This window comes from Peromyscus leucopus, chromosome X (assembly GCF_004664715.2).
Source record: "Peromyscus leucopus breed LL Stock chromosome X, UCI_PerLeu_2.1, whole genome shotgun sequence".
NCBI classification, from domain to species: Eukaryota; Metazoa; Chordata; class Mammalia; order Rodentia; family Cricetidae; genus Peromyscus; species Peromyscus leucopus.
The window spans coordinates 64,606,163-64,629,554 of NC_051083.1; the positions used below are offsets into that span (position 1 = coordinate 64,606,163).

Below are 23,392 nucleotides of genomic sequence, written 5' to 3' on the forward strand. Positions count from 1 at the left end.
ATCTCCTCTACCCCAGAAACAGTTTCCCGACACTACAGCGGCAGCTTTCCCTGCTACTGAAGGTAGGGGTTTTTTGTCCGTTTCTGTTTTCGGGGTCTGTGTGGTTTGCGTACAGATTGAAAAATCTAACAAGGGAGGTTTTTGCCATTTCTAAACTCCCATTAGGACAGGTGTTTTACCTCATCAGGCCTTCACCTGGCCCAGTCCCCCAGTGGGTTGTGTTTGCTTGTCTGGGTGCTCAAGGACAGAGCTCATGCCAGAGGCAATCACCTCTCAGGGCTACACTCCCTCATCTCATGGGAGTCAGTTGAAACAAAGCTTTTCTCAAAGAGGTGCTTTCTCTGACAGAAAGAAAGCTTTACTCCTAGATAGTTCTGTTCTGCCCTGGCTGGGCTCTTTCCCCAGACAGCATTCTGACTCGGCAGCACGACTGCTTCAGACACAGTACAACTTTACTGTTTTCCCAGAAAGGTCCTTTCTCTGATAGGAAAGCTTTTCTCAGATTTCTTTTTGCAGCTGTGGACCTATCAACCCGGGACTTGTAGGAAAGTGGACAACTGTGCCGTTCCCACCGGCTTTAGTTTTGTTCCTTAGTAATCTTTCCCTGGGTCCTGCACCTTCCTGCCTCAGCTCTGTGCTCCAGAAAGTTTACCAGTGCAGGAACCCTAGTATACCCAAAAGGCACTCCAACTCAGAGATGCTGGCCAGTCGCCCCTGGGTTTTTGGTCAGAAGGGAGGATACAATGCTAACAGTTTGCATTGCTTCAGGGGATCTTTGCATTAAGACGATTAGGAGCACCTTTTCATTCTGAAATGCTCACTCAGACAAAACCCTTGATGCCTCAGCTTGGCTGTAACTGAAAAGCCTGGTTTTTCTGCTTTTCTCAGGAAAAGTTTCCGGCCCTTTTGGGTTCTCTGTAGCTCTTCATTCTTGCTCTCCCCCAAGCGTTTCCCTCAGGGTACTCTGACCCACTGTCTTTTACTAGCTTGAAGAGACAGAGCTTAGAAGAGGTTTTTAGGAACTTGTTCCTGCCTCCTGCATTGCAGGGAGGATTGTTAAAGCTTGAAAACTTAGAGAGGTTTTGCTGTCTTAAGAGGTTTGTTGTTTTCCCTTAGAGCTAATCACAGGTGGTCCCCATACTAATATCTTCAGGTGATTCTAATTTTTGTCATCTCCCAGAAGGACAAATTTAGTTTTGAAGTTTAAGAGAGCTTTTGAGAAAGATTAAGGCTTTTTAGAGAGTCCCCCCCCCCCCAAGTTTTTCAAGAAAAGCTTTAGAGTTTAAGAGACAGTTTTTTCCCCTAGGAGAAAGACCAACTTTTCCCAAAACTTCCCAACTTTAAACTTTGACTTCTTACACCCCCATTTTTGCCTCAGGGAGAAATTACTTTCTCCTGCCGCTTGGATTTGGCATTTCAGCTGTCCCCAGGTCAAAAGCTTCCATAGGAAACTTTTTCTTCCCCATAAGCTCAAAGAAGAGCTTTTACTTCCCGTAAAGCCCAAAGAAAGATTTTTTCCCCCCAGTTTGCTTTCAAAGCCCCCAAAGTGAGAAAATTGAAGAGTTGTTCTGTCTAGTTGCCTTACTTATTTTTTCCTACACAATCTTACACTTCTAAGTTTTTCCTAAACTATATAACTACCCTATACCTTACTTATTTTTCACAGATAAAAATTGAGAAACGGGTAGAAGATAGAAAATTTTGACAGAAGAGAATTTCGCTGCAGCATCGGACATCCTTCCAGTCCGCTTTCCTTTTCTCTCAAGGATAAAACCCCTGCCTCACCAAAAAATATATACATAAAATATATTTTTTTTCATAACACCGGCATGCCTTTCCACTGGCAGGGCTGACTCAGCACTTTCACCAAAAACTCTGCATTAAAACTATTATTTTCCTTTATCTTTAGTCCCTATTACTTTGTCTTAATTCCCTGTTCATTTGTCTTTAGTCCCCCCTTTTTTGTTCTTTCGTCCCTTTTTTTCCTTTTTCTTTAGTCCCTTTTTTTCTTTAGTCCCTTTTTTTTTCCTTTTTCTTTAGTCCCTTTTTTTCTTTAGTCCCTGTTCACGCGCCATTCTGTGGGGCGTTTACCCACCACCCCCACAGCTTCCCAGAGTTTTCTTGAGTGCGATCAGCAGGAAATATTAGATAGAAGGATTTATAGCGGAGAACCTTGTGGAGATAAACAGACAGAAAATAAAGGATAGCCTCGAGAGGGCCTGGAACCTATTCCAACGGGCCGTGACTGTCTCTGGTCCAGGGTTTTTATAGAGATGCCAAGGGGTGGAGCAAAAGACCTCCTCCCCAGCACAGCCAAGTGCAGACCATCTCAGACACCTGCACTCAGGCCCGTGGTCCTGATCATCCTCTATTCGGACCTGCTGGGTAAAGCCACGAGGAACCCCAGAACAGGCTCCCACAGCTATTCTGTTGGTATTAATGGATTTTTCAGAAGCTCTCAACATAGTAACTGACTCTTTTAAAGGGTTTTGGGTCTGGGACAATTTTCATTGTTTAGGGGGGTTGGTTACAAGTTGTTGTCAAGGGTTAGGAAAAGGGCTAAGCAAAGGAGATTAGATTTAAGGTACTTGTTAAAAAAAAAGAAAGAAAGAAAAGAAAAAGAAAAAGACAATTACTAGTTTTAAATACTTTACATTGGATTGGATTGTACAAATTATATATATTGAAATTGATATTGTTAGAAAATGCTATATGTATATTTCTAATTGTACTTATACCGTTCATTTAACAATGTAATGCAATTTCCTGATCCTTGAATATTATTACCAACTATTAGGATATAAAGAAATGAAAGTTAGTAGTTAGACATTATAATAGAACTTGTAGTCATATTAGTATGTTCTCAAAATTGAGCAGATATACTTTAGATAGACAGGTCATCTTCAAACCCTTCAGAAATCTACAGAATATGGCATTTAAAATGTTTTAATAACTCAGAAAATTTTTCTTTTTGTTATGACTTTGAGACGTGTCGGCTCCTGGCAGTACCAATCTACTTCAGAGAAAATATGGGCATTGAAGAAACTGCATATGGAGTTAACTTTCATTGTGACAAAAGTTAGCCACTGGACAACAAAGCATCCTCGAATCAACTGCTGACAAACAGGACAGACAGGACCTGAAACAAAGGACTACTGATTCTTGCCAAAACAAGTGTGGTTATGGCTTTATCAAAAGGCATCTTCTGAGGCCAGGACAATATGGCACCATCCCTGAAGTGGCCTTTGCAATCCGGAAAAGGTACAGTGCCCCTTTTCTTCTAAGGCAGATGAACAGGCAGTGGGCCGATGGCTTCTAATGTGCAGTGGAACAGCAGCTGAAACAATTATTCTTGAAGAGTAACTAAGCTCACACCTCTCAATAGTAGACTGGCATTTAATAGAGGGATGTGGAGAAGAACGGGATGCCGAGATGAAGCCATACACACACAGTCAAGAAGAATGGACAGCTGAATTTAAAAAAACATCAACAATTTCCAGAATTTAAAATCCTGAATCATGGCATGACACTAGTGGAATTCAGGTACTTCTGGTACATGGACTGCTCTCACCCAATGTGAGATCAAACTATTGACCTTGTGTACATCCTACTTCACAAATAAGTCTGTCAGATACGCTAAGCCTATAGGCTGAAGATGATGCCCCAACACTTCGGAGAAACCTCGGGTGACTGTCCAGGCAGCTGGCTGTTTCTGTCAACTTACATTTTTTTTTGGAAGCTGCTTCCATATACTTCCTGTTTTTACTTTTATTAGGTAATATTATTTCCTTCTTGGGTCTCTGAGGAAGTTGAAGATTAGTTAGTTATAGTTGAAAATTAGATAGTTATAATTGTAGTTTTCCTTGTTAAGAATTTCAGAAAAGAAACTCACTAAAGATGTGTAAGTGTATAAATTTGAAAGATGTTATATAAGATAGTTCTGTTAGTAATATAAGTTAGGATAGAAAGTGAATCAGGTACATTTTGGACTTATCAAAATAGGATAGATAATGGAATTATTTTCTCTGCATTTGTCAAATACAAATGGACTAGACATTGTTTAGATATTTATTGCTTGTATATATGGTATATAGTTATTGTACTTTTGTACATAGTTTTTCTTATATTAGTTATAACTTTTCCCCTTTTTTCTTTTTATTAAAATAGAAAAGGGGGAAAACAAAAACAAAAAAAGGGATGGGAGGTTTTTGGTTGTATAATAAGTTTTGGATAATTGTCATTGTTTGCTATTGTTGTTTACAAGTTGTTAATTGTTAATGGTCAGGAAAAAAGCTGAACAAGGAGATTAGATTCAGAGTTTTTGTTTAAAAAAGAAAAAAGTTCCCCAGTGGGTTGTGTTTGCTTGTCCATGTGCTCAAGGACAGAGCTTATGCCAGAGGCAATCACCCCTCAAGGCTACACTCCCTCATGTCATTGGGAGTCAGTTGAAACAAAGCTTTTCTCAAAGAGATGCTTTCTCTGACAGAAAAGAAAGCTTTACTCCTGGATAGTTCTGTTCTGCCCTGGCAGGGCTCTTTCCCCAGACAGCATTCTGACTCAGCAGCACAACTGCTTCAGACACAATTCAGCTTTACTGTTTCCCAGAAAGGTCCTTACTCTGACAGGAAAGCTTTTCTCAGATTTCTTTTTGCAGTTGTGGACCTATCAACCCGGAATTTGTAGGAAAGTGGACAACTGTGCCATTCCCACCGGCTTTAGCTTTGTTTGTTCATTAGCAATCTTCCCCTGGGTCCTGCACCTTCCTACCTCAGCTCTGTGCTCCAGGAAGTTTGCAACTGTAGGAATCCTAGTATCCCCGAAATGCATTTCACCTCAGACACTGGCCAGTCACCTCTGGGTTTTTTGGTCAGAAGCAAGGATACAGTGCTAACAGTTTCAGGGAATCATTGCATTAGGATGATTAGGAGCACCTTTTCATAGTTCACTCAGAAACAAAACCCTTGATGCCTCATTTCGGCTGTAACTGAAAAGCTTGGCTTTTTTTGCTTTTCTCAGGTAAGGTTTCCTGCCCTTTTGGGCTCTCTGTAGCTCTTTATCTGCATTCTCCAAAGCATTTCCCTCAGGGGACTTTGACCCACTGCCTTTTACTAACTTGAAGAGACAAAGCATAAAAGAGATGTTTTTGGGAACTTGATCCCTGCCTCCTGCTTTACAGGGAGGATTTTTAAAGCTTGAAAGAAAGACAGAACTTAGAGAAGTTTTGCTGTCTTAAGTTTGTTGTTTTCCCTTGGAGCGAATCACAGGTGATTCCCATTCTAATTTTTGCCTCTTATTATTTACTAGTAAGTAAAATGCTGGATACAAACTTCCAAAGTTTACCAACAGGAATGATCAATGATCTGAAAGAAGATACAAAAAAAGCAGATGTAATCAATGAAGAAAGTGGAAAGTAAATATACAAGGAATCACTGAGGAAAAAGTCAGCAAAATTGATGAAAATATTAGCAACATGGGCAAAAGAATGGGAATATGGAGAAAAGTTAATCAAGGCATGTGTGCACACATACACACAAGTATACACACACACACACACACACACACACACACACACACACACACAAATTAAGTACCATTGTAAAAAGCTGTAAGGGAACCATACATGTTGGTACATGCCTGCAATCCCAGAATCTCAGAAGTAGATATGGGAAGATTAGAAATTCCAAGTCATTACTATGTATCTTCAGCTACATCGTAAGTTCAAGGTCAGGCTGGACTACATAAGACACTGTCTCAAAGTAAGTAAGCAAGCAAGCAAACAAACTAACAAAACAACTTCTCAAACAAGCAAAAAGGCCATAAGGAAAAAACATGGACTCAACCTACAAAGCAGAAACATCAAAATACCATCAGACCATTGGCTCAAAAACCCTAAATGCCAAGAAAGTGTGGAATGATAGATTTCAAGCCCTGAAAATAACCATGAAACAAAAGACAGGAAAACTGTCTTTCAGAACTGACAGAGCAATAGGCATTTGAAGCAGAAACTGAGGCAGTTCGTGACCAGCAAGCCAGCACTGTAGAGGACACTTAAAGAGAGGACTGTCTCGATATAACAGCACAAAATAGTAAATTCCATGAGGGGACAGATGGACACAGGGATAGGAAGGAAACCATCATGGACAACTCAGTAAGCCACAGTCCTCAATAGTAATAGAAGAGACAGTAAAGAACAATCAATGTCAATCAACGAGGAAAACCACCAGTAAAATACAGGAAGTAGTAAACATCTCTCAGCAATAACTATACATGTAAATGACCTTGACTCACCAAAAAAGTGACAAAGATCAGCTGAATGGATTAAAAATTTAGATTCAGCTATTTGTTGTCTCCAAGAAACATATCACTGATAAAGTCACATACAGATGGAAAGTCAAAGGAAAAAAAGATCCATCAAGTGACCAGAAACTGAAAATAGGCTAGTAAAGCTATTCTGATACCTTTCAAAAGACTTCAAGCAAAAATTATTCAAGGAGTTAAAGCAGGCCACTGTGTATGAATAAGGAGAAAAATTCATTAAGAAGCTATAAAAATTATAAATATATATGAACTAAAAGGTGGGGCTTTGGGAGGAGGTATAGGATTGGGAATTGTGGTTGGTATGTAAAATGAATAAAAAATTCTTCCTTAAATATACTGGACACATTAAAAAAAAGGTAGGGCTTCAAATTCCATAAAACAACCAGAAATAGTAATAAAAGGTCACTCAAGTCCTGATACAATCATACTGGGTGATTTCACTGTATCTCACTTTCAACTTCAGATAGGACACCTAAACAAAAACCAACAAAGAAATCGCAAAGTTAAACTACACCACAGAACAAATATACTTAGCAGATATAAACAGAAGATTTCACCTAAAAGGTAAGGAGTACAGATTCTTCTCAGCAGCCCATGGAACATTCTCTAAAATAGACCACATTCTGTGCTACAAACCAAGTCCTTACCAAGTACAAAAGAACTGAAATAACTTTCTGAATATTATCAGACCCCAGTAAACTAGAAATCAATAACAAGAAAAACTACAGAAACCATGCAAACATATAGAGATTAAACAACACATTCATGAATATCCAATGGGTTATTGAAGAAACCATGAAAAAGTTCCTAGAACCTTACCAGAACCTTTGTGTGACCCTGGGAAGATGATTTTACCTCCCTAAGCCTGTTTTCTTAACTTGCTTTCAGGCCAAAGTTTAACAGTACTGTTAATTGTGCTGTTCAGGGTGACAGTGGTTTGAGCGGAGAAATGAATAAGCTAAGTAAAGTGTAACCTTCCTCCAGAGACATAAAGATTTTTTCCAATTAATGCTTATGTTCAAAAAGCATTCTCAGCTAGGAGAGCTGCTGGGAGTCGCCTTGATGATGAGACTGCATGGGTGGGTATTCATAATCCGGCTTCTAATCTGTTTTAGCAAAGCAGGAGCATCACATTGCAGGGACACATACACATACACATACACACACACACACACACACACACACACACACACACACACACGCTGAAGAGGTATCAGAACTATGACAAAGATGATGAGAAAACTTTGACCTATGACACACAAGGAAGAACAGAAGAGACCAGGAATGACAAGCCAGGTGAAGCTCTCCCTGAAGGTCTGGGTCCTGTTCCAGTCATCTCAGGGAGTCTAAAAGGAGAGAGGAATGATTTCAAACCTGAATCAACAGTTATCATAGAGTATGTAGATTGATGCTGATGGACAGACTACAAGTAAAATGTTTAGGGAAATTTTCAAAATGAAACCTGTCTTATGTGGAATAAGCTGATTACAGAATTATAAACCAAAAGATAAAGACCTGTACTCAGCCGGGCAGTGGTGGCACACACCTGTAATGTCTTTAAATCCCAACATTCAGGAGGCAGAGGCAGGAGGATCAGCCTGGTCTACAAAGCAAGTTCCAGGACAGCTAGGACTGTTACACAGAGAAACCCTGTCTCGAAAAAAAAACAAAAAACAAACAAACAAACAAACAAACAAAAAAACCAAAAAAAAGACCTATATTCAAGTTGGAGGATGCTCTGTCATGTGACCTTAAGGGTGAAATTCTGGTGAGTGTCAGGTGATACTCAGAGTGCTGGTAACAGTAAGATGCTCAAGTGTGTGTAGGAATCTCTCTGAACACCTCAGTAAATACTCGTGGGAATTTAGGAGGACAGAGCTAGAAATCCTAAAATAATTTAAGGGGGTAAATTAAGAGAGATACTTCTACTTCCATGGATTCTTCTAAAATTTCAATGATAAAAACTTCAATGGCTACTAAGTAATGTGCTCTCCAAATTACACTAAAGAAAAAAATCCTATATAATGTCTCAATGGAGTTCAGCATCAGAATAAAATACAATAACTCTTCAGATCACTTGTATAATCCTTTAATAAGAAACATGTGTCTCAAGTTTGTAGTTGAGCATCTTGGTGTAAATCGTCATTGATTCCTTAGTTGATAAGTAAAACCTATGTGTGGTCGTCCTATTAGATGAGTAGACTGCCAGACCGCAGGGCTGGAAGGCCCTGAGCTCTTAGTTAAACTGCTTTGTAGAAAGGGACTGGGTTTTGCCCATGTTTGCCTCAGTTTAGCTCTAGACCAGTGGTTCTCAACCTGTCATGACCCCTTTGTGGGACAAATGGACCTTTCACAGGGATTCCGTATCAGATATCTACATTATGATTCATAACAGTAGCAAAATTATAGTTATGAAGTCGCAACAAAAATAATTTTATGGTTGGGAGTCCTCACAACATGAGGAACTGTATTAAAGGGTCACAGCATAAGGAAGGTTGAGAACCACTGCTCTAGACAGAACAGAGATTTTCATAGAGAATATCCTGAAGAGACTTTATCTTCTAGGTTCTGGGTTGCAGGATGCTGAGCTAGCCCTTTCCTTCTGATGGTTACAATGTAAGAAAAGGCAAACTTGACTGGCTGAGAAAATGTTTGGTATTACCTCATGTTCTAACACTTGAAACTCTTAGGACACAGTGCCCAAATGTACTTTCAATGAATTACAGGCTTAAGCTAATTTTGGCTGCTATTATGAACTATTATATACTAGATGACATGTAAATAAAGTCAAAGTTATGAACCAAGAAGCAAGCAGCTATGTCTCCCAATTACTTCATAAATAGGAGTCGGATATAAGCTGATCACTGTCTACCACTGGCTGATAATCAGGCTTGTCCTCAAGGATACAATAACAGGAAGTAAACATCTCTCATAGTGTTGGATGCTGGAAGTCTGAAATCACAGTGGCAGCATAGTTGGGATCCGATGAGTATTTTCTTCCAAGCTACAAACTGCCAACATCTGTATATGAACATGGTAGAAGGAGAGCTGGCGCTCTGGCTTCTTGATGTAAGGGACATCACCCAATTTACAAGGGTGCCACATTCATGACCTAATTATTTTCTCAATATCCATAACTAAATACCATCACATTAGGGGTTAGATTTCAATGAAGGAGATATGAATGCGCAGTCTATAACAGGGCCACACTGAGATATTGTTTCTGAGCCACTTGGAAAATCCTCATCTGATTAAAAACATGTTTTTGACAATGGGGTGCTTATTTGCAATACTACATGGAGATGTATATTAGCTCTTGCTTGGAGCTATGGTGTGGAAAAGATCACGCAAAGTAAAAGCAGAATTTAGGTTCCCTAAAAACTACAAGTCCATGAGCCACATATTTTAGAACAGAAGAAACACTGCATAGAGGCTGGGGTGATGGGTCAGTAGGTAAAGTGCTTGCTGTACAAGTGTGAGGACCTGAGATTGAGTCCCTGGGACTCACCCAAAGCCTAGTACAGTAGCATACATCTGAAATCGCAGTGCTCCTAGAGCTAAACAGGAAGAAGTGAATCCCCAGAAGCTCAAGAGCCAGCAGAATTGGTGTACACAGCAGCAAAAATGTAAGACACTATATGAAGATGGGAAGCAAGGACTGATACCTGAGGATCCCCACGTATATACACTCATACTCAAATGTGCACATGCACCCCCCACACACACACACAAGAAAGATAAAGGGAATAAATAATAAATGAGGTGGGGAGTTGGGGGAGCCCGTTTTCAGGTTCCTCATGGCTTTACTCAGCAGGTCTGCAGAGAGAGGATGATTAGACCACGGGCCTGAGTGCAGGTGTCTGAGATGGTCTGCACTTGGCTGTGCTGGGGGGAGGAGGTCTTTTGCTCCACCCCTTGGTGGTTCTATAAATGCCTTAGGGCAGAGACAATCAGGTTCCTTGGAATAGGTTCCAGGCTCTCCTTTATTGTCTATCTGTTTATCTCCACAATCTAAATCCTTCTATCTAATATTTCCTCCAGTTGGCACTCAAGAAAACTCTAAGGAACTGTGGGGTTGGTGGGTAAACACCCGGCAGAATGGCACCCGAACAGGGACTAAAAAAAAAGGGACTAAAGACAAATGAACAGGGACTAAAGACAAAGGAAAATAATAGTAATCTTTAGTTTTATGTGAAAGTGCATTGTCAGACCCTGCCAGTGGAAAAAAAGGGGCATGTCTAGTGTTGTAATGGAATATGAATATTAATAAGAGGCCAGGGGTTTTATCCTCGAGAGAAAAGAAAAAGGACTAGAAGGATGTCTGATGCTGCAGCGCAAAAATCTCTTCTATCAAAATGTCTATCTTCTATCTTTTTCTCAATTTCTATCTGTGAAAAATAAGTATCAGGTATAGTGTAGTAATATAGTATAGGAAAAACTTAGAAGTGTAAAATTGTGTAGAAAAAATTTATTTAAGATAATTAAGGCAACTAGACAGAAAAACTCTTCAATTTTCTAATTTTGGGGGCTATGAACGCAAACTGGAGGGAAAAAGTCTTTCTTTGAGCTTTACAGGCAGTAAAAAAAGCTCTTCTTTGAGCTTACTGGGCAGGAAAAAAAAGTTTCATATGGAAGCTTTTGTCCTGGGGACAGCTGAAATGCTAAGTTCAAGTGGCAGGAGAAAGTGATTTCTCCCTGAAGCAAAAATGCAGGTGTAAGAAGCCAAAAAGTTTAAAGTTCAGAAGTTTTGGGAAAAGTTGGTCTTTATCTCTTGGGGGAAAAAAAAAAAAATCTTTCTATTAAACCAAAAAGCTTTTCTTGGAAAATTTGGGGGAAAAAAAAAATCTCTCTAAAAAGCCTTAATCTTTCTTTCTGAAACTAAAAGCTCTCTTAAACTTAAAAACTAAAGCCTTTAACTTTCTCTCTCAAAAAAACAAAAATTAGAATGGGAATCACCTGTGATTCGCTCCAAGGGAAAACAACAAACTTAAGACAGCAAAACTTCTCTAAGTTCTGTCTTTCTTTCAAGCTTTAAAAATCCTCCCTGTAAAGCAGGAGGCAGGGATCAAGTTCCCAAAAACATCTCTTCTATACTGTCTCTTCAAGTTAGTAGAAAGCAGTGGGTCAAAGTCCCCTGAGGGAAATGCTTGAGAGAGGGCAGGTAAAGAGCTATAGAGCCCAATAGGGCAGAAAACTTTAGGTGGGAAAGGCAAAAAAGCCAAGCTTTTCAGGTACAACTGAGTTTAGGGCATCAAGGGTTTTGTTTGGGAGTGAGGTCTATGAAAGGGTGCTCCTAATCGTCCTAAAGCAAAGTTCCCCTGAAGCAATGCAAACTGTTAGCATTATATCCTAGGTTGTGACCAACAACTGAGAAGCAACTAGCCAGTGTCTCCAAGTTGGAGAGCATTTCCGGGATACTAGGGTTCCTGCAGTTGTAAACTTCCTGGAGCGCACAGCTGAGGCAGGAAGGTGCAGGACCCAGGGGAAAACTGCTAATTAACAATCAAAGCTAAAGCCAGTGGGAACAGCATAGTTGCCCAATTTCCTACAAGTCCCAGGTTGATAGATCCCCAGCTGCAAAAAGAAATCTGAGAAAAGCTTTCATATCAGAGAAAAGACCTTTCTGGGAAAGCAGTAAAGCCAAACTGCTTTGCAGTTGGTCTGCCGAGTCAGGAACGCTGTCTGGGGAAATAATGGAGAACTAACAAGGAGTAAAGTTCTTTTCTATCAGAGAAAGCATCTTTATGAAAAAAGCTTTGTTTTGACTGACTTCCCAGTGAGGTGAGGGAGTGCCTAAGGGGTGATTGCCTCAAGTAATAAGCTCTGAGAGCGTGGACAAAGGAAAACAATCCACTGGGGAATTGGGCCAGGTGAAGGCCTGATGCGAGTTTAGAGATGGCAAAAAACTCCCTTGTTAAAAAAGCAGAAGCTTGATTTTCAGTCTGTACGCAAACCCCACAGACCCTGAAAATAGAGAAGAACTAAAGCCCCTACTTTCAGAAGCAGAAAAGCTGCCACTGTGGCATGAGGAAACTTTCTGGGGCGGAGGGGATAAACTGAGACCAAACTGGGAACTGTCAGGGAGAAAGATTCTGAAGAAGAAACGGAGAAGGGACAGATTCCTCCCCAGAAAATGCATGACCTGAAAAAGCTGCTAGAATTTGAGGCAGATTCTGGGGAGGGGAAAAGCCCCTATCTCCAAAAGCAGCTAACAGAGGATATCTGAAGCTCTGCATCTGGGGGGAAAGGAACAAGCAAAATGAGATGATCTATCAGTGGGAGAAAATTCTCTCTGAAGGAGTGTTGGGAAAGCTCTGCTGTAAATGCTTTTGTTTTTCACTGACTGGCTAAGGCTAAGGCACACACAAACCCCGAGGAAAGTTGGTGAAAGGAATGCCCGCCCGCCTCAATGCGCGCTAACGAGGCAGATGCAGTTCTGATCCTGCCAGTGTCTGATGGAGAAGCACCTGTTAAAGCCAGTGAGCAGAGAATAGAAATCTCTCAATGTCCCATAATTGAAAACTCAAGGTTGGTTCAAACCTCCTGGGCATAAACTTTGAAAGCAAGCCCAGTAAAAGAGAGCAGAAATCTTCCAATGTACCATAATTGAAAACATAAAAAGCTTGGTTCAAACCTCCCGGGCAAGAATTTGAAAGCAAGCACGGTAAAAAAAAAAAAACCTAGAAGTTGACTTTCAGACCCAAAAAGGACTATGGGAAATGAAGTCCATAAGCTAGCTTGCACTGTGATACCTCAGTAAAACCCCCCACTGTATCCCCTACAGACAAAGAGAAGCTTAAACCAGGATTCCTAAGTGTAGATAAGAACTTAGACCCCTTTTTCCCAGGTGGCTGTATCTGCTACAGGGACTTTGGAAAACACAGAGTCAGGATATTCGACCAAAAGACTAAAAAAGGGAGGGGGTTGAAATGAATTATATGGTCTGTGCCTTTAAGAACTAGCCTCACAAAGAAAGAGGAGCACTCCTTCCAACCTCCCTGCTGTGAGTGAGAGATTTGGAAGAGCCTCCCTAGAGGCTTGTAAACTTAGAATACACCTTACTTTTGCAATCTGTACCTAAAGTCTCCAGTGGCGGCTTTGGGGACGCGATCTAGGCACAAGAAGACCCTCACTCTATTGTCTCATAAAAGGGGCCTTAGACAAAGATATCTCAATATAGATCGACCCAGGCCAGTTTCAAGTCCCCAGAAATGACAGTGCCAGCCCCAGGAACTCAAAAAAACAAAGTCAGGTGTCTGATGGTAACCGATTAACCAGGAGATGCCCCTCTCCAGAAATAACATGACCAGACCCTGGAGATGAGTTGTAAACTCCTGACAGGGCAAACAGATAAGCTAGAATAAGATTAAGTCCAGGCCCGGGAAAAACTGAACCAATCAAGGGTGGACCCGTACTAACCCCCTCCCCTCTAAGAAATTTTATGGGTTTTGCCTATAAAAACTAACTTCCCCAAGAAAGAGTAACTCTTCCCTGCCTCACTTGAGATGGCTTGAGATGAGTTCCCTGTCATGACTTGCAACAGAAGTAAACCTTGCTTTTGCATTCTGGTATGCTCATCCTTGGTGGTCTCTCTGGGGGTTACAATCTGGGCACAATAGCACCAAAGGACTGATATAAGAGAAATGCATTCTGGGAAAGGTAGTATATCCGTTAAAGATGGTGAAATTGCCCTGAAAGACTTTTGTTGAAAATACGTACATAGTAAACTTAAAATACAGCTTTTAAAAGAGTAAGAAGGAGGAAAATCATCTCAGAATTTGTTGAATGTCAGTTCCAATGAAAAATTGAAAGGAATATGGAACTCGGAGAGTCGCAGTTTTTTGGCACCTTTGCAAAAAATACCTTATTTTTCCTAGTGGCTGTGCAAAATTTTTGCTAGGTGCTTTATAGTAATTCAATGGGAATTTCACTCTCATCCTGAAGTGATGAATTTAGGTAAAGGAACAGCCTCTAACTAGAAACCGTTTGTCAACAGCCATTTTAAAATCCTTAACAAGGGAAAGCAGTCAATATACTGAAGATTGTTTTAGAGGAAACATATGGAAAAGTTTTTGCCTTGAACAAACAGCCTGCAATGAGTGATACCTTTGCAAATCTAATGAGACAAGGAAACAAGCATTCAAAAAGAAATGACTGCTTTATAGATGGAAATCAAACTTCAGAAAATCTAGCTGTCTTATAAAAAATAGTTGATTTACCTAAAGTTCCTTATAAAAAAATAAAATAATTTAAAAAACAATGTTAAATATCACAGCTGCTAACAATAACATCAGGGGTTAAAGCTAATGAAGTGAAAATATTAAATCCTGAAAATGCTTTTCCTCTGAGTAAGCTAATGAAGGATATGTTTCATGAAAGAACATCTGTGTTCTTAACTCCTTTGAATAGTAGCAGTTTTGGTGAAAATATTGGGCTAATAAAAACCTATCAGAAACATCAACATTGCTAAAGAACTCAAGAAAAATACAGCTTTAAAAAATTAAGAAGGGGGTAAATTGTATCAGAGTTTGAGTATGAAAAGCAGCTAAATCAAATTTCCTGACATTAAGGTTCCATCTTGCAGTCTGGGGATAGTAGGAGAATAAAGAGGCTTCCAGACTACTGAGGAGTTTGAGATTTTGTTTCTAATATTCTCAGACCTGTTGAAAGCTGCAGGTCTAGAACCCCGTTCCAATTTAGACAACTATCTTCTCCTGTTGGAAAACTGTCTGTTGAAACAGGATATTCCTTACAAGGTTTTTCTTTTCTTTCTTTTGGGTTTGCTGTAAACTGAGATAGCTCTTAATAGAGTTCTTATAAAAGATCTAAAATGCATAGCAACAGAAGTCACTAAATCCCAGAGTTAAGAGAGATCCATTAAAGAATTACTCTTGTTTCAATCTATCAAGAACTTTTGGAAGAGCAAAGCTGATATAAGCTCTGAACTTTAGAAATTATTTACGTACTTTCTGTCTAGTTCAGAGAATCTTTCTAATAGAGATAGTGATAATAATTAAGAGTAAAAAGTAGAAAATTATTCTGTCTTGTTAGAAAATGTTAAATCTCTAAATGTTAAGAAATCTTTAGGTGTTTGCTAAGTTAGATATATGCTAATGGCAGCCATAAGTTTGTAAAATAGATCTATAGTTTCCTTAAGAATATAAGCTTGCTGTACAACCACTTTGGAAATCAATATGGCGCTTTCTTAGAAAATTGGGAATCAATCTCCCCCAAGATCCAGCTATACCACTCCTGGGCATATACCCAAGAAATGCTCAATCATACCACAAGAGCACTTGCTCAGCTATGTTCATATCAGCATTGTTTGTAATAGCCAAAACCTGGAAACAACCTAGATGCCCTTCAACTGAAGAATGGATAAATAAATTGTGGCACATATATACAATGGAATACTACTCAGCAGAGAAAAACAATGACATCACACGGTTTGCAGGCAAATGGATGGATCTAGAAAAAATCATCCTAAGTGAGGTAACCCAGACTCAGAAAGACAAATATGGTATGTACTCACTCATAGGAAGATGCTAGATGTGGAACAAGGATGACTGGACTGCTACTCACATCACCAGTGAGGCTACCTGGAAAACGGGACCCCAAAAAAAGACACGGAGAAATGGACGAGATCTACATGAACAGCCTGGTCATGAGTGGGAACAATGAAGGGCGACAGTCGAGGGAAAGAGAGTGGGAGATCCTAACTGGATCAAGAAAAGAGAGGGAGAACAAGGAATAGGAGACCATGGTAAATGAAGACCACATGAGAAGGTGAGAAGGGGAGGAAGAAGAGAGCTAGGGAGGCCCACGGAGATCCACAAAGATACCCCCGCAAAAGACTGCTGGCAATGGTCGCGAGATGGCAGGAATTGACCTACTCTGGTGATGGGATGGCCAGACACCCAGATAGTGGTGCCATAAACCCCATCCAAGGACTGAGGAATCTGAAGGCAGACATCCATGGCTGGGCCCCTGGTGGAGCACTGGGAGTCTAATTAGTGAGAAAGAAGAGGGTTTATATGAGCGAGAATTGTTGAAGCCAAGGTTGGATAAAGCACCGGGACAAATAACCAAACGAATGGAAGCACAGGATCTATGAACCAAAGGCTGAGGGGCCCCCAACTGGATCAGGCCCCCTGAACGGGTGAGACAGTCATTTGGCTTGATCTGTTTGGGAGGCAGCTGTGCATTGGTGCCGGGTCCTGGGCTCGTTGCATGAGTTGGCTATTTGAATCCTGGGACTTATGCAGGGACACTTGGCTCGGTCTGGGAGGGGGGAATGGACCTGCCTGGACTGAGTCTACCAGGTCAACCCCGGTCCTCGGGGGAGACCTTGATGTGGAGGAGGTGGGAATGGGGGGTGGGCTGGGGGGAGGGGTGGGCGAGAGGGGGAGAACAGGGCAATCTGTGGCTATTATGTTGAACTGAATGGTGTTGTAAAATAACAATAATAATAAAAAAAAAAGAATATAAGCTTGCAAGAAGTATCTAAGGCAGTCTTAACACATGTAGTAATAAGCTTGCAAGAAGTATCTAAGGTAGTCTTAACACATGTAGTAATAAGCTTGTAAGAAGTAAAGATGCTAGTTGTAAATGTAAGTTTAAATAAGATAGAATGAATAAGAAGTAAATAAGAAATATATTTGCTAAAGTGGTTCTATAGTTTCCATAAGGAGTATAAATAAGTAGATGTTAATATGTTATGTGAGTTTGTAAAAAAATGTAAATGTTGAATATGAGTCTAAATGCTCTTACAAGATGTTATATGTGAGTTTGTAAAAAAGGGTAAATGTTGAGTGTGACTCTATGCTTAAAGATTAAAAAAGGATTAAAAAAGAACAAAAAAAAAACAAAAAACAAACAAACAAAAAAAAAAAACCTGAGATACAGAAGTTAGTGTCCTAGCAGACTGCAAAGTAGGCAGTCTGAACAGTTTTCAAAAGCTCCAGAAGCTGCTAAGAAGCTAAGAATGGTGGATGGCAGAACCAGCACAAGGCAAATCCAGCTGAGATCTGTGGAAAAACAATGCAACAATGAAAAACCTGAGCTAACAGCAAAAACGGTGCAGTTAAAATATTACTATAACTAAGAAGGTCTCTGACTTGAGAATGAAAGTTGCAGAGATGCTTGTTTGAACTAAAATTGTTAACTGCAAAAAGTTTTGGTTGTAAAACGTCTCTTCATATTTGGAAGTGAAAGCCTGATACCAGAATTTACTTTTTGAACTTTATGAACTTAAAAAAAAAATGAGATAAAACTACAAAAAGGTTTTTGTTATGGATTTCTTCATATTTGGAAGGCTAGTACCAGAATTTATTATTTGCATTTTGGGACTTAAGAAATGAAATGAACAATAGTGATTTCATTGCAATGGGACAATTATAGTAATGACCTGGGAACTGTTTTCTGGAATTATTTGTGTTAAAAATGGAACTGTTTAAATGAAGGAATTTATTGTTTCTACCTAGAGTCATGATGCAGTTTTGTGTATGTATATATTCTTTATTAACTGGGGATTCATGAACTGTTTTATGGAACTGTTTATGTAAAAATGGAATAAAGTTATGGGACTGGTTTTGTGTTACAAATGGAACTGTTTGAAATGGAAAAGTTTGGGTTTTCTAACTGGGATTGAGATTTTGTTTAAAAAATTATAAAGAAAAGGAAGAGTTAATATTCCTTACTCTATTTAATTTAAAAAAGTTCCTATTTGAGTGGATTAATGTCATGTTTTGTTAGTTAAGAAATGCAAATGGGTACACCAAGAGATTCCTTTAAATTGTAAAGAGTTTTTTTAAGAAACGGCTTTTGGATGTTAAAAGTTTTCAAAGTGTTAATGGTCATGGGATTGTAAAAATTGTCTAAGTTTGGGTTTTTCTAACTAGGTTAGAGATTTTTGTTCAAAAAATATATATAGAAATATAAATATAAAGAAAAGGAGTTATGAGTGAATTAAGGTTGAATGTATGTTTGCAGAAATTATGTTTAACCTATTATTAATGCAACCTGGTTTTGTGGAGTTAAGGAAATATTTAAGTTTGATGTGAATACATCAGAAGTTTTTCCTATGTTCTGTTAGCAAGAAAATTCAAATGGTTCTATTAAGACTTACAGTTGTAAGACTAAGAAAATTGTTAACTATATATAGTACCATTTATGTTAATTCAAATGGTTCTGTTAAGAGTTTGAATTGTAAGATTGAGAGAATTGTAACTATGGATAGCAATATTTATGTTAACTTGTTAATGGTAATGATGAAGCTAAGGTATTCTTAATGTTTGCAATTGCATTAAGAGTTTTTGGTTTAGAAAGGGCTTGATGCAGCAAAATACTGCTGTAGTCACCTTGGACCTAATTCAAAAAAGAAATGCCATCCTTATCACCCTCTACTCCCATACTGGGAGGTATAACAGCTATGCAGATTGCTGTAAGCTATTAATAACGAGTTATTTTTTATATATTAAGAAAGAGGGACCTGTGGGAGCCCATTTTCAGGTTCCTTATGGCTTTACTCAGCAGGTCTGCATAGAGAGGATGATTAGGACCACAGTCCTGAGTACAGGTTTCTGGGATGGTCTGCACTTGGCTGTGCTGGGGGGAGGTTTTTTTTTCCCACCCCTTGGTGGTTCTATAAATGCCTTAGGGCAGAGACAGTCAGGGCTCCTTGGAATAGGTTCCAGGCCCTCTCGAGGCTATCCTTTATTTTCTATCTGTTTATTACCACAATCTAAATCCTTCTATCTAATATTTCCTGCTGTTTACACTCAAGAAAACTCTAGGGAACTATGGGGATGGTGGGTAAACACCCCACAGGGAGTGAGAAAGAAAAACACCTAATTTCGACCACTGACATATATGGGCACATGCATCTGCACACACACATATGCATATTCACATACAGAGAGAAACACTGCTAAAGATGACAGTCATCCCAACACAAAATCACTAATCAAGCAGCTGGCCAGATGTGTTAATGCACACCTTTAATCCCAGCACTCAACAGGCAGAGGCAGGCAGATCTCTGGGAGTTTGAGGTCAGCGTGGTCTATATAGTGAGTTCTAGAACAGCCAAGGCTACATAGAGACCCTATCTCAAAACGGAAAAAAAAAAAAATAAGAATCAAGCAGTTATGTCTCACAATGACTTTTAATGGTGAGGAGGGGGATACAAGCTGGTCACTGTCTACCACTACTTGATAAAACAGTCTTGCCCTCAAAGCAAAGCTCAAGGATACAATGCAGGAAATAAACAGACTGAAAAATCAATATGCAGTCTGCTGTATAAAACTATCTATACCCACATTCTATTACAGTTGGCCAGGAACATTTCGCAGGCAGGTAAGGAAAGGTGGAGAAGGGAGAAGAAACAATGCAGAGGAAAAAATGACTTCTTTGCTCCTATCATGGTACTTCCAGGGTTTTCCTGTCACCACCTCTCTCATCACCATAGGAATACTGGTATGACAGACATAAGCTACCATGCCAGATTTTACATGGGTTCTGGAGATTTGAACTTCATACTTCATGACAAGTACTTTACCTACTGAACAATCTCTGCAGCCTGTGTTTATATATATATATATATATATATATGTATGTATATACATATATATATTTCAATTATTTTAATTGAAGCACTTCATATATATACAAAGTGAAATGCTTCAATTAAAATAATGAACACATCTATCACCAAACACATTTATTACTGCGACCATAAAAATGACTTAGCAAATCTAAAATACACAATATCTTATTAAGTCACCATGCTGAACAATAGGCCACCCAAACTTTCTCCTCTTGTTCTAAGTGAACTTTATATCCTTTGACATATCCTTATTTCTATCACCTTGCCCCCACCCCACCCTCTGGCAACTATCCATCAATTAGTCACTACTCCTGGGAGTTCCACAATTGGGAGATTCTACATATAAGTGAGATACAACAGTTGTCATTTTTCTGTACTCAGCTTACTTCATTTAGCATAACGTCCTCCAGGTTCACCCATACTTAAGTAAATGGCCAACTTTCCTTCTATTGTAAGGCTACATAATATTCCATTGATGGATTCTTTGACTGAATTCACAGATGTGTTTAAAAATAGACAGCATGAAAACGGGGATGTCCTAACCTAAGAAAGCCATCATAACTTGCCATCGATAGTGAGATAAAAGGGGCTTACAAGGCCTATCCCTAGCTGAGGAATGACTGGTGGTTGACAGCTTCTGGGGAAAGTACAAAAAGTTTTGTCCAGGGGAATGACCCTAGTAGGTTAACTACAATCTGGTGGATGGCTTCACACACATCCACCGTGTGTATTTTATGCGCACTAATTTTGGACTCTGGGTTTGCACTTAAAAAAAAAAAAAAAAAAAAAAGCCTGGGTGGGGGGAGACTGGAGAGCTGGCTCAGAGGTTAAGAGCACTGACTGCTCTTTCAGAGGTCCTGAGTTCAATTCCCAGCATCCACATGGTGGCTCAACCACACATAATGAGTTCTGGTGCCCTCTCCTGGCCTGTAAGAACACATGCAGGCAGAACACTGTATACATATAAATAAATAAATCTTTAACCAAAAAAAAGTGGGGGGGACATAAGTTGGGAGGGGATGAGTGCGGGTAGACATAACCAAAATACATTGTATACATGTATGAATTCCAGAAGTAATTTTAAATGGAAAAATTGTGGAAGGGTAACCAGAGAGTAAATGAGGTTTAGTCCTGTAGGGATTACCAGCTAAAGACTTGGCCTTTTCCCCTGTGTGACATCAGAAACCAGTGTGGTAATGCAATGCTTTGTGCAGAACAAGAAATGCATCAATTTAAAGGATGCAGCTTTAAAAACATTTTAGATTGGCCAGGCAGTGGTGGTGCATACCTTTAATCCCAGCACTCGGGAGGCAGAGGCAGGCAGATCTCTGTGAGTTCTACAGAGCAAGATCCAGGACAGGCACCAAAACTACACAGAGAAACCCTGTCTTGAAAAAGCAAAAAAAAAAAAAAAAAAAAAAAAAAAAAAACCTTTAGATGAAGAATTCAAGTCCCAAACAAGGACTTCTTCTGATAAGTGATCTGAACAGAATGCATGCCATGAGGTTTTCTACATTGGATCCCAGATGGCCACAGATGTGGACCTAAGTTTTCTAGTTACACAGACATAAAAAGGGAAATGTGATCCCCCAAAAGACTCATGGCATCATTTAAATCAAACCCAGCTAACTGCTCAGAAGGAACAACTGGCCTTTGCCCTGACATGAACCTTTTCCAAGAAGGATTCCATGTCATAAGCGGACTTTCTTTTCAGTGCTAACCCTAACATGAACTAAAAGATTTGTAGAGACAGGTTCTTACTCTCACTGTGAGTACAGTTAAACCAGGCCATTCGTTTTCTACATTCACCATCACCCCCAAGCTGCTCACAAACAGCGTCCATATATTTATGATTTCAATGGGTTCATTTATTCTTTCCTTTCTTATCTCCCAATATCCTTCTCTTCCTTCACAGGGTCTCTAGCCCAGGCTGCCCTTGAACTCCCTATGTAGCCAAGGATAATCTTGAACTAATCCTCATGCCTCTACCTCTAGAATGCTGGGATTAAAAGCATGTGCTACTACACCAGGTTTAGGAGGGGCTAGGCCTCAGGAATTCTAGACAAGTATTCTACCAACTGAGCTATATATAAAAAAAAATTGTTTTTCTTTTTGAAACAGGATCTCACTATGTAGCCAAGGCTAGCTTTGAACTCTAAGTGATCCTCCTGCCCCAAACTCAATCCTGAGTGCTTCTGTTATAGGGATCCACCATCACGCCCACCACCACGTTTCTTTCTTAGGTTATTTACTGTTTGCCAGTTATATGCATTACAGATACTATTCTTTGCTTTATTTTATTTTATTTTTTTATTTTGTCCATGATGGCACAAGTAAAAGAAAAAGAAAAACTAAGAGAAAGATAATGTTATAGGGCACTTTCATATCTCACTCTAATTCTTCACTGAATTAAAAAATAGCTAGGAAAGACACACTATTTCAATATATGTTTATTCATTCAACAATCATGAATGGAGGCCCTACAGCCAGTCCCAGCAGGAAAAAAAAATTAGTAAATAATCAAACACACACTAAAAGTAACAACAAAGACTTTTTGGTGTTATTTGGCTTGTTATCTATCAGCTGTCTTCTGTTATGAAAATCATGTGTGCCTTCATAGCTTTCCCAATTGCCTAACAGTGTAGACTGATCACTCTCTGACATACACATTCCAGGTATTTGGAGAACAGCCTCAGGAAAGGCTTTCTCTGGAATCAGATATCTCCCTTGGCTACTTTCAAGGACTAGCAGTAATAACAGTCCACATGCAAGTCTCCTAATTTAAGGTAAATTCCACAAGGAGACACCGCCTAGGTCAGGTGGACGTTAGTAATAGCTTTACACAATTCAGCTCAGACCCTCCTTTTGTTACAGCCTTACCAACTTTATAGGCATCTAACTCCTTATCTAACCACTTCTAGGAATATTTACATAACCTTGTGCACTGACAGCTATGCTCAGCCAGAACTCCAGTTCAAGCCTCCCTGTAATTATCATTAGCAGCATCCGGCCAGGTCCATCCCCAGATGGAGGAAAGTACTTTATCAGAGACACCTCTGTACTCTCTAAGAACAGACTTAAGCATCCGGGCCACCTGTTTGAGAAGGCCTGGCGGATGTGCCAATTAAGCCTTACTTCCTCCTTTCCCAAACCTTACCTCCAGTTCCAGATCTCCCTTTAACTATCACCAGAGGCATCTAGCTGTACACAGGTTGCCTAGCGACTGAGCAAACTTTCCCCCACTCTGCAGAAAAACAGCAGATAGCTTGGACAGATAGGAGCCACAGGAAAAAAGAAGACAGTTTTATTTTCTCCTATTGACCTAGCAACTTATAGATTCTTAACACTTTCTACCAATCACATTTAAAATTATAGTTGAGCACATAAGAGCCCTCTTCTTAGATACTACCTGAATTTAGCCTTTTGTTAATTCATTTCCCCATTGGTCACTTCCCTTTGGGGTTGCAAATG

At 39.6% G+C, this 23,392-nt stretch overlaps 1 protein-coding gene across 6 annotated transcripts in view; it reads right to left on the minus strand.

The window, feature by feature from the left end:
- Positions 1-23,392, minus strand: part of Magee2 (MAGE family member E2) — a 170,161-nt gene that overhangs the window by 140,769 nt on the left and 6,000 nt on the right. The window lies entirely within an intron of this gene.